Source organism: Drosophila virilis, unplaced genomic scaffold (assembly GCF_030788295.1).
Source record: "Drosophila virilis strain 15010-1051.87 unplaced genomic scaffold, Dvir_AGI_RSII-ME tig00001642, whole genome shotgun sequence".
Classification (NCBI taxonomy): Eukaryota; Metazoa; Arthropoda; class Insecta; order Diptera; family Drosophilidae; genus Drosophila; species Drosophila virilis.
In genome coordinates, this window is record NW_027212851.1 from 470,637 (window position 1) to 487,871 (window position 17,235).

At 45.9% G+C, this 17,235-nt stretch overlaps 1 pseudogene; it reads right to left on the bottom strand.

Annotated features, from left to right (window-relative positions):
• The window catches only part of LOC138911588 (uncharacterized), a 39,757-nt pseudogene extending 34,743 nt beyond the window's left edge, over positions 1–5,014 (bottom strand).
• Positions 5,015–17,235: the final 12,221 nt, after the last annotated feature.

The following is a 17,235-nucleotide window of genomic DNA, read 5'->3' on the forward strand; positions in this document are numbered from 1 at the left end:
TCTATACCCTGAACTCATTGAAAATGGATAAGAAGGGTATATTGTATTTATGCAAACTGTAAATGTATATAACAGCAAGCTTTTCCGACCCCATAAAGTATATACTATATTCTTGATCAACATCAATAGCCGGGAATATCTTACCATGCCCCTCTGTCGTTCGTCCGTATGTAAGAACGCAAGATCTTAGAAACAATGAGAGCTGGAGACGTGAAATTTTAGCTGTAGATCGCGTTAATTTTTGATAATCGATAACTTCCTTCGTTTTGAAGCAATCGATACAATTCTATATCGAATTCCTGTTGAGTAAATTTGGTAAATAATAAGAGCAATAAAATAGTATATTTTCGGCTTAGCAGTTAAAAATTAAAGTTGTATGTATGTTAGCATAACATTTCAGTTACATATTGCCCTGCGAGGCCAGCAGTGTCTCTATTTTGTTTTCTTGGCGCTTCTGGCATGTCATAAAATAGCTCATTATTATTTGCTGTTAACTATCTAGCCCTTCTCGCTATGCGCTCAACGTAGTTTCTTTTATCGCGCTCTTTACCTTAGTTAACTTCATACAGACGCGTTGGCTCTCGCTATCTGCATTTTACTTGTGTCTTTATTCTACTAACTGTTGCGAGCGCTTAAGAGTAGAGTGCTGACAATAAGTTTACGGTCAACGAACTTTCGTGTACAGTTTTAATTCGGTTTTCTTTGGCCTTTTTTCGTTTTCTTCGGCTGCCATGGAAAGTTCTAGTGCTGAATCGCTGGCCCAGCCTGCAAACAGGGTGTCTATTTTAAAGCGCAAGGTGGAGTCTTCGTATGAGCGGTTACAGGCGCTTCAATCTAGCCTTAACCTAACGCCCCTTGCCAATAATGATGAATTTGCATTGTCGGTGCTGCTCAAGCGGATTGAAAAAATAGAATCTGCATTCGAAGACGCTCAAAACAAATTGGAAGACCTAGACTTTGACGAAATCGGCAGTGAGTTACGGAAGGCTATTGATGAGCTTTCATTAACTTTGGAGACATCGGTGCGGTTTGAAATTGCTAAGCGCAGTGGAGCATTGCCGTGCGGCTCCATATTTGTAAATGAGCCTATTGCTACTGCGTCAATGACTAGACCCAGAGCGTTACCGACCTTACCGCCAATCAAATTGCCAACGTTTTCTGGAGGTTATACAGAAAATCATCCCGTACTCACGAACATTGAAAAATATAGCATTTGCGGCTCTGCCTGAAGGACTCTGCGCTCGATACCATTCGGTTATTGGAAATATCAGAGGCTTATTATTCCATAACATTAAATTTATTTATTTATTTATTTAAATCGATTAGTATTTCGGGCACACATCGTTGAACTGCTGGGGCTCAAGAAAGTAGAGAATGGCTCCGCTGACATGCTGCGTGAATTGTCGGATAAGTTGAATGCCCTTATTCGTGCTCTCACCAGTTTGGGTAGCAAGGAGCAAATTGCTGGTTGCATCCTTGTTCAGGTGCTACTGCATAAACTGGATCCTGCTAGCCATCATGAGCACAAGTTGCCACAAGTGGCTGCTGCTTGCATATTTTGTAATGGTACAGAGCATAATATATGGGAATGCCCAAGATTTGGCAATTTGTCTCCAGAGATGCGTCTCAAGGAAGCACAACGATTATATTTATGCCTCAACTGCCCTAAAAGGGCGAACATATAATTCCGGAACTTGTCGCACATGTGGCTCCAAACACCACACACTTCTGCATTTAGACGTTTTGCATTCGATTCATCACTCTGTCACTCCTACTGCAGCTTCTTCAGCCCCCGCCTCTACCTTTCTTGTTGTCCACAACCTCAGCAGCGATGTTGTGTTCCTGGCCACTGCTATTGTACTAGTTAAAAATCGGTCTTGAACTCTAGTTCCGTGTCGTGCTGTATTGGATGGTGGGACACAGCTACATTTAATAACATCCCGATTCGCTCAACAGCTTCAGTTGAAGAAGAGTCCATCCAGCCGCAGTTTCTGGCCTGAGAAACGCCCCTTTCGCTACTGATGGATGCACTGTGACCGTCAATCTACAGTCTCAAACGTGAGAGTACTCTGCAATCAGCACAGCGATCGTAGCTTCCACTATAGCAGATCGCCAGCCAAGTATCGCTCTTAATACAATTAATTGGAATGTGCCTGGAAATATTCGCCTCGCTGATCTTTGCTTTTATAAGCCGCAGCGAGTTGGTTTTTTCTACGAGCTTATGTGTGTCGGCCAAATAAAACTGCTACCGGGATTGCGTCTTCTGCAGAAAACACGCTTTGGATAAATATTTGAAGGTGGCGGTTCCCAGCAAGGCGGTACCTCTCTTTTGGCCAATCGTGTTTCGTCTGATGCCGGCACTGATTCTGATGGCCCAACCGATATATTAATTCAACGATTTTGGGAAGTTGAAAGTTTTCCAGACCCTGTTGCTAAAGCAACAAAGGGAGAGCTTGACTGCGAGGAGCATTTTGTTAAGAATTTCCAAAGGGTGCTAACAGGAGCCTATTCCGTGCGACTCCCTCTCAAACTCATGCTGGATTAATTAGGTTATTTATATCGCTTGTGAGAAAGTTGCATCGTCATCCCGACCTTAAGTCCCAGTATTGCGCGTTCATATGACTCTTGTCCGTCCAGAGTCGTTACGTTTATGCAAATATTTTCTCCCTCATCATTGCGTGCTGAAGGAACAAAGCACGAGCACCAAACTTCGTGTAGTGTTTGATGGTTCAGCTATCACAGCACTGGATGCTAGGATGCAGCGCTGGACGGGATTCGATCATTGGAAATAACAAACGATAATTATGCCATAGCACTTAATTTATTGGAGAAAAGGTTTAATAATAGACGTTTGGTTTTTCAGCCACACATACTTGAGATATTGGGGCTCAAGAGGGTGGCAGGTGGATCGGCCGTGTCGCTAAGGGAGTTATCCGACCAATTCAACGCACATTTTCGCGCGTTAAAGAGCATGGGCAACTCCGAACATGAAATTTTAGCTGTAGATCCTCTTAGTACATACGCAGATCATTTTAATTTCTGATAATCGATAACTTCCTCCGTTTTTAAGCGATCGATATCGAAATCCTGTTTTTAAAAAATTTGCTAAATAGTAAAAGCTAGATTCACCAAAATTGACATGTTTACAATAGAATAGTATATTTATATCAAGTATATTCATATTCATATACCTTTCGCGACCTTCCCGCTACTACCTGATAAAATCAAAAAATAAATCAAGTTAATCAAGTTAATAACCCAACTTTTTTATACCCTGAACCCATTAAAAAAGGTATAAAAAGGGTATATTGTATTTGTGTAAAATATAAATGTATGTTACAGGTAGAAGAAGCTTTTCGGACCCCATAGAGTATATATATTCTTGATCAGCATCAATAGTTACCTCAATCTAGCCATGTCTGTATGTCTGTCTGTCTGTCAGTCAGTCTGTCCTTGTGTCCGTCCGTATGTATGAACACATGGATCATAGTAACTATAGGAGCTAGATACATGAAATTTTGATTGTAGGTCATCTTAGTATATGCGCAGATCGAGTTTCTTTCCGATAATCGATTTATTCCTCCGTTCCCAAGCAATCGATATAAATAGATTTCGAAATCCCGGTCTTCAGCAAATTGGTTAAATAATAACAGCTATTTCCACCAAAATTGACATGCTCACAATAGAATAGTATATTTATATCAGTTATCATTCGTATGTGTGTGTGTGTGTATCTATGTATCTGTCTGTGTGTGTGTGTGTTTTTTTTTTCTGTTTAGTTTATTTATGCTTAGTTATTTAGCTTAGGTTATAGTCGGGGTATTGTTTAGGTAGCGTGGATTGCCTGCGGAACGGCCGCGAAGCATTCCTTCTCAGGCATTTTCTTGCTACCTAAATATCCGCGGTTCTCCGTCTGCTGCGCTCAACTCTCCTGAGTTCTCGCATTACTTCTGCTGCGAAGGTGCTGCCAGCGTCCCACTTTTGTGCGGTCTCTATCATGTTCGTGACTAGGTTGTCCACCGTGGTGGGTCTTCCCATGATGTCCTTCAGTTCCTGTCTGTTCGCGGCGAAACGTCCACACTCGAATATGACGTTACGTTACCGCTCGGTTTACGGTCATAAAGAGACGGCGTCTCTGCTGTTTCGGTCCCCGTGTGTTCACCATAATCGTGGATGGCGCTCGACAGGACTCTGCTGCTTTCTCTTGCACGTACTCCAAGTGCTCTTTGAATGACATTCTTGTGTCTAGCATGACACCCAGGTACTTTAGCGCCCTTGCTGATTCTATTGTCGCACTGCCGACTCTTATGTGCGCTGTTTCCACTTTTTTTTCGACTGCTGACTAATACCGCTTCTGTTTTATGAGTGGCCAGCTCGAGTCCAGCTGCTGCCAGCCATTGGTGCATACGGTCAGTACTGCGGTTGCACGATTCCTCTACGTCCTTCAATTCCTTGCCGACGACTACAGGGGCGTTGCCGGCAGTGACAACCGAGTGGAGTGCATTCGAAAAGGCCACGGGGTCGAAAGTATCCAGGCGGTAAGCTTTCCGACTTAGGCTTCTAGTGCTGGCTGCAGTTCCTTTACCAATCGTGCATATTATTGCGGAGTGGTCGCTTGCGGTATATAAGTCGCTTAGTTGCCATTTTGTTGCGCTAAAATGTGACGAGCCTGCGAAGGTAAGATCGATTATGGATCCGATACCACCTCGAGTGAAGGTATTTTCCGAGCCGAAGTTTAGCTGGCCTATATCTAGTATATCCACAGGCTGCCGTATTGTGCGCGTACAAACCCAGTAAAGGATATTGTTTTTGTCAGTGATGTCGATCGGTCGCCACATACCCAGAGCGCAGATTTTCCATCCTGATCCTCGGTCCATATTCTCGGGCATTTGCTTTCCCGGTGGTGGGGTTCGCTGGTAATGGCAATATCAATGCGCATCTCCCTAACAGTCTGCTCCAAGATGGCTTGAGCAGCTATGCAGTGGTTAAGGTTTATTTGAAGTAACCTTAACATTTCATTTTGCGTACTGCCTTGCGATACGCCGGACATTTAAAGCTTCCTGTAGCGTGGTCCTGTGACCTGTGTCCCCGCACCTGAAGCATGCGCCTTTCATGTCGTCTCCGCTGGTGCAGTTCGCAGCAATGTGCCCAAAACCCTGGCATTTAAAGCATCGCTTTGGTTGGTCTATTGCACGAATACGGCAGACAACCCATCCTCACCTTGGCTTTCTCGACAAGCGTCCTGGCTTTTGGCGCTGGGAGAGTAACTGTGGCCCTTTGCTGGCCGCCAAATGCTGGTCGCAGCGATTTGATCGTTTCAATCGGCAAGGAGTCGTCTTGTTAAGCTCTTTTAATCGCTTCGAGCACTTCCTCCTAAGTCGCCAGCTCATCCAGGTCCTTGATCTCCACCTGGGACGTTTCGGTTAGCGTTCTTACTACCGCCCGGTCACCCAATGCCTTTCCCACAGCTTCTTGAAGCTCATCTGCGGAGTGCTCCGTCTTCCTATTGCGGCGCAGCAGAAGATCGCCCTTCGCGGTCTTGCGAATGCCATGCATATCACCAATTAGGTGCTTGAGCTTAGGCCAGCTAAGTTGGAGTTTGCAGGGGCTGTCTTTTGGGCTGCTTCGCTGGGTTTTGACCTTGGCGTTTAGCCTTCTTGGAGGGAGTTCTGCAGTCTTCTTGCACGCCCTCTCTCGGCCGTTTGGGCGTGCATGCCTCTTTCTGGCCCCTGATCTTCGTTGGGCGCGTCTTTAGCACTCTCGCATCAGCCCGTTAATGTGGCGTTGTCCCTTGAACAGCGCCGTTAAGCCGTTTAGGACTAAGCCCATCTTCTCAATCGTGCCTCTTAGCGTTCTTGGCAGCTCCTCACTCGCTTTTGCCGGCGACGACGCAGCCACTCTTTGCTGCACTGGCGTGACCGCCTGGTGTGGCGGTGATCGCTGTAGCGCAGTGCGGCGCGCAAAGGCATGCAGCTGATCCTCCATTTTTTGTCTGGGCACCTGCTCTAACTATCAGGGCTCAGGCTATTAACCGCTGGGAGTTATACCGGTCTCCGGGAGACTCGGTCACCAGAGCCCCGTTTTTATGGGCATCTCCGCGGCGGGGGGGTTGGAAATTGGTCTGTTCCGCGACCTTTTGCTCCTTTTTTGCCCTGGAGCCTGTAGTGAGCACCGACATCGGCTTCTTTGCCTGTTCTTTCTCCAAAGCTTAAATGCTTAGCAAGAACAACGTAAGCCCGAAAGTATGCTGTATTATCTGTTAGTTACAGCTTGTCACCTGGTTGGTATCTCCGCTACGCAGTTTGGCAGCTGGCTCTATAGTGCCGATCAGCTGGTTGTGAACTGTGCTAGCCAACACTACTAACAGCTGTTATTGTGAATGCAACCAATTGCACAAATAGCTTTGCGAGACGGCTAATACAATTGAGTGGTAAAACTCACAAAAGCGCACAAACACGCCAAGTACACGCCACCACTCCCCTCGCCTGGATCGTGGAACTGTAGACGCCACCCCAGGATTAGTCTGCACGGGCTTCGCAGTGAGCACCACCACGCACCTTTTGGTGTCTTAGGCCTGTCTCGGTTCCCTGCACACATGCACTAACATTACTTTAATATCACAGGTTTATTTGTTTATTTTCACGGAGCAGTTACAAATCGCGTCCGCACTCTATGAAAACAATCTCAATGTGTGTGTGTGTGTTTTTTTTTTTTGTTTTCAGGATTGCTTGCGGAACGGCCGCGAAGCATTGCTTCACAGGCATGTTCTTGCTACGTAAAAATCCGCTGTTCTCCGTCTGCTGCGCTCAACTCTCCTGAGTTCTCGCATTACTGCGATAATTCATATAGCTATCGCGACCTTCCCGCTACTACCTGATAGCTATAAATCAAGTTAATAGCCCAACTTCCATTGCCAATTAAAGCTACAATTTTAATGCAATTTACTTTTGGAGAATACACAGATATTCTATAGAACATCAAGGAAAACAGTTGAACATTTCATGAAGATCGGTTAAGAAACACGTGTTTGCGGCACTAGCGCAAACTCGAATAATATCTGTATGCATGTACATAAACACATTTATGCGCGCCTGCTTCGAATTTATCATTAGGATTATAATTACCATTGTATTGTTTTCTGCAATACTATGTTAATTGCTTTTTTCTCACTAATACTCGATTATTAGTGTGGTCGTTGAGGGGAGGCAGAAGTAAGTACTACGGTTAGTTGCGAGCTTGAACCCTGCTAAGGGGACTTTTTTTTTTTTTTAATGGAGTAGTAGTAGTATATTTATATTAAGTATCATTCTTATACTCATCGCGACCTTTCCGCTACTACGTGATAAATCAACTAAATAACCCAACTTCCATTGCTCAACAATTAAAGCTACAATTTTAATGCAATTTACTTATTGAGAATGCACAAATATTCTAGGGTTCATTAAGATATAGTGTAGAAATTTTCAGGAAGATCGGTTAACAAACACGTGTTTGCAGCACCAGCGCAAATTCGAAGAATATATGTATGCACTTACACACACATTTATGCGGCTCTGCTTCGTATTTATCAACAGCATTATAATTGCGAATGTATTGTTTTCCGTATTACCATGTTAATTGTTTATTTTCTCACCAATACTCGATTATAAGTGTGTTTGTTGAGTGGAGGCGGTGGCAAGTGGAACCCTGCCAAGGGAACTTATATTCTTCTATACCCTGAACTCATTGAAAATGGATAAGAAGGGTATATTGTATTTATGCAAACTGTAAATGTATATAACAGCAAGCTTTTCCGACCCCATAAAGTATATACTATATTCTTGATCAACATCAATAGCCGGGAATATCTTACCATGTCCCTCTGTCGTTCGTCCGTATGTAAGAACGCAAGATCTTAGAAACAATGAGAGCTGAAGACGTGACATTTTAGCTGTAGATCGCGTTAATTTTTGATAATCGATAACTTCCTTCGTTTTGAAGCAATCGATACAATTCTATACCGAATTCCTGTTTTTTTGAGTAAATTTGGTAAATAATAAGAGCAATAAAATAGTATATTTTCGGCTTAGCAGTTAAAAATTAAAGTTGTATGTATGTTAGCATAACATTTCAGTTACATATTGCCCTGCGAGGCCAGCAGTGTCTCTATTTTGTTTTCTTGGCGCTTCTGGCATGTCATAAAATAGCTCATTATTATTTGCTGTTAACTATCTAGCCCTTCTCGCTATGCGCTCAACGTAGTTTCTTTTATCGCGCTCTTTACCTTAGTTAACTTCATACAGACGCGTTGGCTCTCGCTATCTGCATTTTACTTGTGTCTTTATTCTACTAACTGTTGCGAGCGCTTAAGAGTAGAGTGCTGACAATAAGTTTACGGTCAACGAACTTTCGTGTACAGTTTTAATTCGGTTTTCTTTGGCCTTTTTTCGTTTTCTTCGGCTGCCATGGAAAGTTCTAGTGCTGAATCGCTGGCCCAGCCTGCAAACAGGGTGTCTATTTTAAAGCGCAAGGTGGAGTCTTCGTATGAGCGGTTACAGGCGCTTCAATCTAGCCTTAACCTAACGCCCCTTGCCAATAATGATGAATTTGCATTGTCGGTGCTGCTCAAGCGGATTGAAAAAATAGAATCTGCATTCGAAGACGCTCAAAACAAATTGGAAGACCTAGACTTTGACGAAATCGGCAGTGAGTTACGGAAGGCTATTGATGAGCTTTCATTAACTTTGGAGACATCGGTGCGGTTTGAAATTGCTAAGCGCAGTGGAGCATTGCCGTGTGCGGCTCCATATTTGTAAATGAGCCTATTGCTACTGCGTCAATGACTAGACCCAGAGCGTTACCGACCTTACCGCCATTCAAATTGCCAACGTTTTCTGGAGGTTATACAGAAAATCATCCCGTACTCACGAACATTGAAAAATATAGCATTTGCGGCTCTGCCTGAAGGACTCTGCGCTCGATACCATTCGGTTATTGGAAATATCAGAGGCTTATTATTCCATAACATTAAATTTATTTATTTATTTATTTAAATCGATTAGTATTTCGGGCACACATCGTTGAACTGCTGGGGCTCAAGAAAGTAGAGAATGGCTCCGCTGACATGCTGCGTGAATTGTCGGATAAGTTGAATGCCCTTATTCGTGCTCTCACCAGTTTGGGTAGCAAGGAGCAAATTGCTGGTTGCATCCTTGTTCAGGTGCTACTGCATAAACTGGATCCTGCTAGCCATCATGAGCACAAGTTGCCACAAGTGGCTGCTGCTTGCATATTTTGTAATGGTACAGAGCATAATATATGGGAATGCCCAAGATTTGGCAATTTGTCTCCAGAGATGCGTCTCAAGGAAGCACAACGATTATATTTATGCCTCAACTGCCCTAAAAGGGCGAACATATAATTCCGGAACTTGTCGCACATGTGGCTCCAAACACCACACACTTCTGCATTTAGACGTTTTGCATTCGATTCATCACTCTGTCACTCCTACTGCAGCTTCTTCAGCCCCCGCCTCTACCTTTCTTGTTGTCCACAACCTCAGCAGCGATGTTGTGTTCCTGGCCACTGCTATTGTACTAGTTAAAAATCGGTCTTGAACTCTAGTTCCGTGTCGTGCTGTATTGGATGGTGGGACACAGCTACATTTAATAACATCCCGATTCGCTCAACAGCTTCAGTTGAAGAAGAGTCCATCCAGCCGCAGTTTCTGGCCTGAGAAACGCCCCTTTCGCTACTGATGGATGCACTGTGACCGTCAATCTACAGTCTCAAACGTGAGAGTACTCTGCAATCAGCACAGCGATCGTAGCTTCCACTATAGCAGATCGCCAGCCAAGTATCGCTCTTAATACAATTAATTGGAATGTGCCTGGAAATATTCGCCTCGCTGATCTTTGCTTTTATAAGCCGCAGCGAGTTGGTTTTTTCTACGAGCTTATGTGTGTCGGCCAAATAAAACTGCTACCGGGATTGCGTCTTCTGCAGAAAACACGCTTTGGATAAATATTTGAAGGTGGCGGTTCCCAGCAAGGCGGTACCTCTCTTTTGGCCAATCGTGTTTCGTCTGATGCCGGCACTGATTCTGATGGCCCAACCGATATATTAATTCAACGATTTTGGGAAGTTGAAAGTTTTCCAGACCCTGTTGCTAAAGCAACAAAGGGAGAGCTTGACTGCGAGGAGCATTTTGTTAAGAATTTCCAAAGGGTGCTAACAGGAGCCTATTCCGTGCGACTCCCTCTCAAACTCATGCTGGATTAATTAGGTTATTTATATCGCTTGTGAGAAAGTTGCATCGTCATCCCGACCTTAAGTCCCAGTATTGCGCGTTCATATGACTCTTGTCCGTCCAGAGTCGTTACGTTTATGCAAATATTTTCTCCCTCATCATTGCGTGCTGAAGGAACAAAGCACGAGCACCAAACTTCGTGTAGTGTTTGATGGTTCAGCTATCACAGCACTGGATGCTAGGATGCAGCGCTGGACGGGATTCGATCATTGGAAATAACAAACGATAATTATGCCATAGCACTTAATTTATTGGAGAAAAGGTTTAATAATAGACGTTTGGTTTTTCAGCCACACATACTTGAGATATTGGGGCTCAAGAGGGTGGCAGGTGGATCGGCCGTGTCGCTAAGGGAGTTATCCGACCAATTCAACGCACATTTTCGCGCGTTAAAGAGCATGGGCAACTCCGAACATGAAATTTTAGCTGTAGATCCTCTTAGTACATACGCAGATCATTTTAATTTCTGATAATCGATAACTTCCTCCGTTTTTAAGCGATCGATATCGAAATCCTGTTTTTAAAAAATTTGCTAAATAGTAAAAGCTAGATTCACCAAAATTGACATGTTTACAATAGAATAGTATATTTATATCAAGTATATTCATATTCATATACCTTTCGCGACCTTCCCGCTACTACCTGATAAAATCAAAAAATAAATCAAGTTAATCAAGTTAATAACCCAACTTTTTTATACCCTGAACCCATTAAAAAAGGTATAAAAAGGGTATATTGTATTTGTGTAAAATATAAATGTATGTTACAGGTAGAAGAAGCTTTTCGGACCCCATAGAGTATATATATTCTTGATCAGCATCAATAGTTACCTCAATCTAGCCATGTCTGTATGTCTGTCTGTCTGTCAGTCAGTCTGTCCTTGTGTCAGTCCGTATGTATGAACACATGGATCATAGTAACTATAGGAGCTAGATACATGAAATTTTGATTGTAGGTCAGCTTAGTATATGCGCAGATCGAGTTTCTTTCCGATAATCGATTTATTCCTCCGTTCCCAAGCAATCGATATAAATAGATTTCGAAATCCCGGTCTTCAGCAAATTGGTTAAATAATAACAGCTATTTCCACCAAAATTGACATGCTCACAATAGAATAGTATATTTATATCAGTTATCATTCGTATGTGTGTGTGTGTGTATCTATGTATCTGTCTGTGTGTGTGTGTGTGTGTTTTTTTTTCTGTTTAGTTTATTTATGCTTAGTTATTTAGCTTAGGTTATAGTCGGGGTATTGTTTAGGTAGCGTGGATTGCCTGCGGAACGGCCGCGAAGCATTCCTTCTCAGGCATTTTCTTGCTACCTAAATATCCGCGGTTCTCCGTCTGCTGCGCTCAACTCTCCTGAGTTCTCGCATTACTTCTGCTGCGAAGGTGCTGCCAGCGTCCCACTTTTGTGCGGTCTCTATCATGTTCGTGACTAGGTTGTCCACCGTGGTGGGTCTTCCCATGATGTCCTTCAGTTCCTGTCTGTTCGCGGCGAAACGTCCACACTCGAATCTGACGTTACGTTACCGCTCGGTTTACGGTCATAAAGAGACGGCGTCTCTGCTGTTTCGGTCCCCGTGTGTTCACCCTAATCGTGGATGGCGCTCGACAGGACTCTGCTGCTTTCTCTTGCACGTACTCCAAGTGCGCTTTGACTGACATTCTTGTGTCTAGCATGACACCCAGGTACTTTAGCGCCCTTGCTGATTCTATTGTCGCACTGCCGACTCTTATGTGCGCTGTTTCCACTTTTTTTTCGACTGCTGACTAATACCGCTTCTGTTTTATGAGTGGCCAGCTCGAGTCCAGCTGCTGCCAGCCATTGGTGCATACGGTCAGTACTGCGGTTGCACGATTCCTCTACGTCCTTCAATTCCTTGCCGACGACTACAGGGGCGTTGCCGGCAGTGACAACCGAGTGGAGTGCATTCGAAAAGGCCACGGGGTCGAAAGTATCCAGGCGGTAAGCTTTCCGACTTAGGCTTCTAGTGCTGGCTGCAGTTCCTTTACCAATCGTGCATATTATTGCGGAGTGGTCGCTTGCGGTATATAAGTCGCTTAGTTGCCATTTTGTTGCGCTAAAATGTGACGAGCCTGCGAAGGTAAGATCGATTATGGATCCGATACCACCTCGAGTGAAGGTATTTTCCGAGCCGAAGTTTAGCTGGCCTATATCTAGTATATCCACAGGCTGCCGTATTGTGCGCGTACAAACCCAGTAAAGGATATTGTTTTTGTCAGTGATGTCGATCGGTCGCCACATACCCAGAGCGCAGATTTTCCATCCTGATCCTCGGTCCATATTCTCCGGCATTTGCTTTCCCGGTGGTGGGGTTCGCTGGTAATGGCAATATCAATGCGCATCTCCCTAACAGTCTGCTCCAAGATGGCTTGAGCAGCTATGCAGTGGTTAAGGTTTATTTGAAGTAACCTTAACATTTCATTTTGCGTACTGCCTTGCGATACGCCGGACATTTAAAGCTTCCTGTAGCGTGGTCCTGTGACCTGTGTCCCCGCACCTGAAGCATGCGCCTTTCATGTCGTCTCCGCTGGTGCAGTTCGCAGCAATGTGCCCAAAACCCTGGCATTTAAAGCATCGCTTTGGTTGGTCTATTGCACGAATACGGCAGACAACCCATCCTCACCTTGGCTTTCTCGACAAGCGTCCTGGCTTTTGGCGCTGGGAGAGTAACTGTGGCCCTTTGCTGGCCGCCAAATGCTGGTCGCAGCGATTTGATCGTTTCAATCGGCAAGGAGTCGTCTTGTTAAGCTCTTTTAATCGCTTCGAGCACTTCCTCCTAAGTCGCCAGCTCATCCAGGTCCTTGATCTCCACCTGGGACGTTTCGGTTAGCGTTCTTACTACCGCCCGGTCACCCAATGCCTTTCCCACAGCTTCTTGAAGCTCATCTGCGGAGTGCTCCGTCTTCCTATTGCGGCGCAGCAGAAGATCGCCCTTCGCGGTCTTGCGAATGCCATGCCATGCGTTGGGCGCGTCTTTAGCACTCTCGCATCAGCCCGTTAATGTGGCGTTGTCCCTTGAACAGCGCCGTTAAGCCGTTTAGGACTAAGCCCATCTTCTCTCGTGCCTCTTAGCGTTCTTGGCAGCTCCTCACTCGCTTTTGCCGGCGACGACGCAGCCACTCTTTGCTGCACGGGCGTGACCGCCTGGTGTGGCGGTGATCGCTGTAGCGCAGTGCGGCGCGCAAAGGCATGCAGCTGATCCTCCATTTTTTGTCTGGGCACCTGCTCTAACTATCAGGGCTCAGGCTATTAACCGCTGGGAGTTATACCGGTCTCCGGGAGACTCGGTCACCAGAGCCCCGTTTTTATGGGCATCGCCGCGGCGGGGGGGTTGGAAATTGGTCTGTTCCGCGACCTTTTGCTCCTTTTTTGCCCTGGAGCCTGTAGTGAGCACCGATATCGGCTTCTTTGCCTGTTCTTTCTCCAAAGCTTAAATGCTTAGCAAGAACAACGTAAGCCCGAAAGTATGCTGTATTATCTGTTAGTTACAGCTTGTCACCTGGTTGGTATCTCCGCTACGCAGTTTGGCAGCTGGCTCTATAGTGCCGATCAGCTGGTTGTGAACTGTGCTAGCCAACACTACTAACAGCTGTTATTGTGAATGCAACCAATTGCACAAATAGCTTTGCGAGACGGCTAATACAATTGAGTGGTAAAACTCACAAAAGCGCACAAACACGCCAAGTACACGCCACCACTCCCCTCGCCTGGATCGTGGAACTGTAGACGCCACCCCAGGATTAGTCTGCACGGGCTTCGCAGTGAGCACCACCACGCACCTTTTGGTGTCTTAGGCCTGTCTCGGTTCCCTGCACACATGCACTAACATTACTTTAATATCACAGGTTTATTTGTTTATTTTCACGGAGCAGTTACAAATCGCGTCCGCACTCTATGAAAACAATCTCAATGTGTGTGTGTGTGTTTTTTTTTTTTGTTTTCAGGATTGCTTGCGGAACGGCCGCGAAGCATTGCTTCACAGGCATGTTCTTGCTACGTAAAAATCCGCTGTTCTCCGTCTGCTGCGCTCAACTCTCCTGAGTTCTCGCATTACTTCTGCTGCGAAGGTGCTGCCAGCGTCCCACTTTTGTGCGGTCTCTATCATGCTCGTGACCAGGTTGTCCACCGTAATAGGTCTGCCCATGATGTCCTCCAGTTCCTGTCTGTTCGCTGCGAAACGTCCACACTCCAATATGAGTGATTGGCGTCCTCTATGATTCCTCTGCCGCACCAAGAACACTCGTCTGTGTTGTCGTGGCCGAATCGCTTTAAGTAGCTCCTGAAGCATCCTTGGCCTGATAGGAGCTGCGTTAAATAAAAATTAGAATTGCCATACTTGCGATTTGTCCAGGTTTCCAAGTTTGGGATAAGCCTATGCGTCCAGCGTCCTTTAGATGCGCGATCCCAGCGTGCTTGCCATCGTGCTACGCTCTGCATCCTTGCCTCAGTGCGAATCAAGTTTCCTGTGTTGCTTTCATCGTGGGCTCTATAGCAAACTACAGCTTCTGTTGCCAGTTCGATTAGCGGGACCATTCCTGCGATAACCAGCGCCGCTTAGTCCGATACCGTCCGGAATGCGCAGCTGACCCGTAGAGTGTTTAGGCAATATATAGAGTGTACGCCCCGGCTGTAGCTGGGAACAGCCATAGCTCTGCTCCATAAGGAGACGGCGTCTCTTTTTCTTCTTTCTCTTTTTCTGTTTCGGTCCCCGTGTGTTCAGCATAATCCTGGATAGCGCTCGACAAGACTCTACTGCTTTTTTGTGCACGTACTCCAAGTGCTCTTTGAACGACATTCTTGTGTCTAGCATGACACCCAGGTACTTTAGCGCCCTTGCTGATTCTATTGTCGCACTGCCGACTCTTATGTGCGCTGTTTCCACTCTTTTTTGACTGCTGACTAACACCGCTTCTGTTTTGTGAGCAGCCAGCTCGAGTCCAGCTGCTGCCAGCCATTGGTGCACACGGTCAATACTGTGGTTGCACGATTCCTCTACGTCCTTCAATCCCTGCCGACGACTACAAGGGCCACGTCGTCCGCGAAGCCGATGATACTTGTATCGATCGGGAGTTCCAGAGTTCCAGAGGGGTCCTAGAACTGAGCCTTGGGGTACTCCGGCGGACACTTGATGTGTAGTGGGGATGTCTGCGGTGTCGTATTGCAGCAGTCTTTCAGTGAAGTAGCTGCGTATCGTCTCCTGAAGATAATATGGGACGCGGAACGTTGACAATGCATCCAATATTTTGTCCCACCTGGCTGTGTTAAAGGCGTTTTTAACATCCAGCGTGACGATGAGGCAGTACTTTTTTGTGCCGCTTTTCCATCTAGATCCTTGGATGGCGTTTGTTGCTATGCCGACCATTTTCTCCAGAGCGTCTATTGTAGAGTTTGCCTTGGTGAAACCAAATTGGTTTTGGAACAGGCCACCATTGTTGTCGACAGCTACCTGAATCCTGATGCAGATTAGCTTCTCCAGCACTTTGCCTAACGTGTCCAGGTGGCAAATCGGCCTGTATGACGATGGGTCGTCGGGCGGCTTACCAGGCTTCGGTAATGAAACTAGCGTTTGGAGTTTCCATATTGTGGGGAAAGTTCTCTCCATTAGGCACATGTTAAAAAGCTGCACGAACTGCGCGGGCTGCAAGGACATGGCTAGTTTCAGTGCTCGGTTGGGGATTCCGTCCGAGCCCGGCGCCTTACTGACCTTTAGGCTTCTGGCGATCGTCAGCACCTCTTCGACTGAGACTTCGTCGATGAGAGACGGCATGGCTGCTACGTGACTAGATCGTATGACTTGCGTATGTAATACGTCGAGTCTGATTGGGATTAGCTTTTCCACAATCAACTTCAGCTAACTTGGGTCAGAAGGCTGCGCTTGTTTGCCGGCGTAGAGTCTTTTAACGACAGTTTTGTACGCCTTGCCCCAAGGATCATATTTGGCTGAGTCGCATAGCTCCAGAAAACATTCTCGTTTCCTATCTCTTATGTACTTTTTTAGCATTTTTCTGGCACTCTGATACCTTAGCTGCTGTTCGGCGCAGTTGGGTCTACCTCACGCTCGCTGGTATCTCCTCCTGGCTTGGATGCAGTTCCCCCATGCTTCGGCAATATTTTCGTTTTACCAGTACGTGGGTACATGGTGGCGCCGAAACGTTTTCCGGGTTTTCATGCTCTCGTCACAGGCACGCGATAGCAGCCATATCGTTTGGGAGGCTCTTCTCTCTGCGTTGCCGGCAGTGGCAAGCGAGTGGACTGCATTCGAAAAGGCCACGGGGTCGAAAATATCCAGGTGGTAAGCTTTCCGACTTAGGCTTCTAGTGCTGGCTGCAGTTCCTTCACCAATCGTGCATATTATTGCGGAGTGGTCGCTTGCGGTGTATAAGTCGCTTAGTTGCCATTTTGTTGCGCTAAAAAGTGACGAGCTTGTGAAGGTAAGATCGATTATGTATCCGATACCACCTCGAGTGAAGGTATTTATCTAAGGCTGCGAAGCTTTCCAACAGGGCACGACCTCATGCGTTAGTTGCTTGTCTGCCCCATTCCACTGACCAGGCTTTGAATTCACCAGCAATAATGCCCTTTCGCCCCCTTGCGTCTTCTACTAATGCATCTAATGCAGCTTCGCAGAGGTGCATGCTTGGGGCCAGGTAGCAGCTGTATATCCACAGGCTGCCGTATTGTGCGCGTAAAACCCAGTAAAGGACTTTGTTTTTGTCAGCGATGTCGATGGGTCGCCACATACCCAGATCGCAGCTTTTCCATCCTGATCCTCGGTCCATATTCTCGGGCAGTTGGTTTCTCGGTGGTGGGGTTCGCTGATAATGGCAATATCAATGCGCATCTCCCTAACAGTCAGCTCCAAGATGGCTTGAGCAGCTATGCAGTGGTTAAGGTTTACTTGGAGTAACCTTAACATTTCA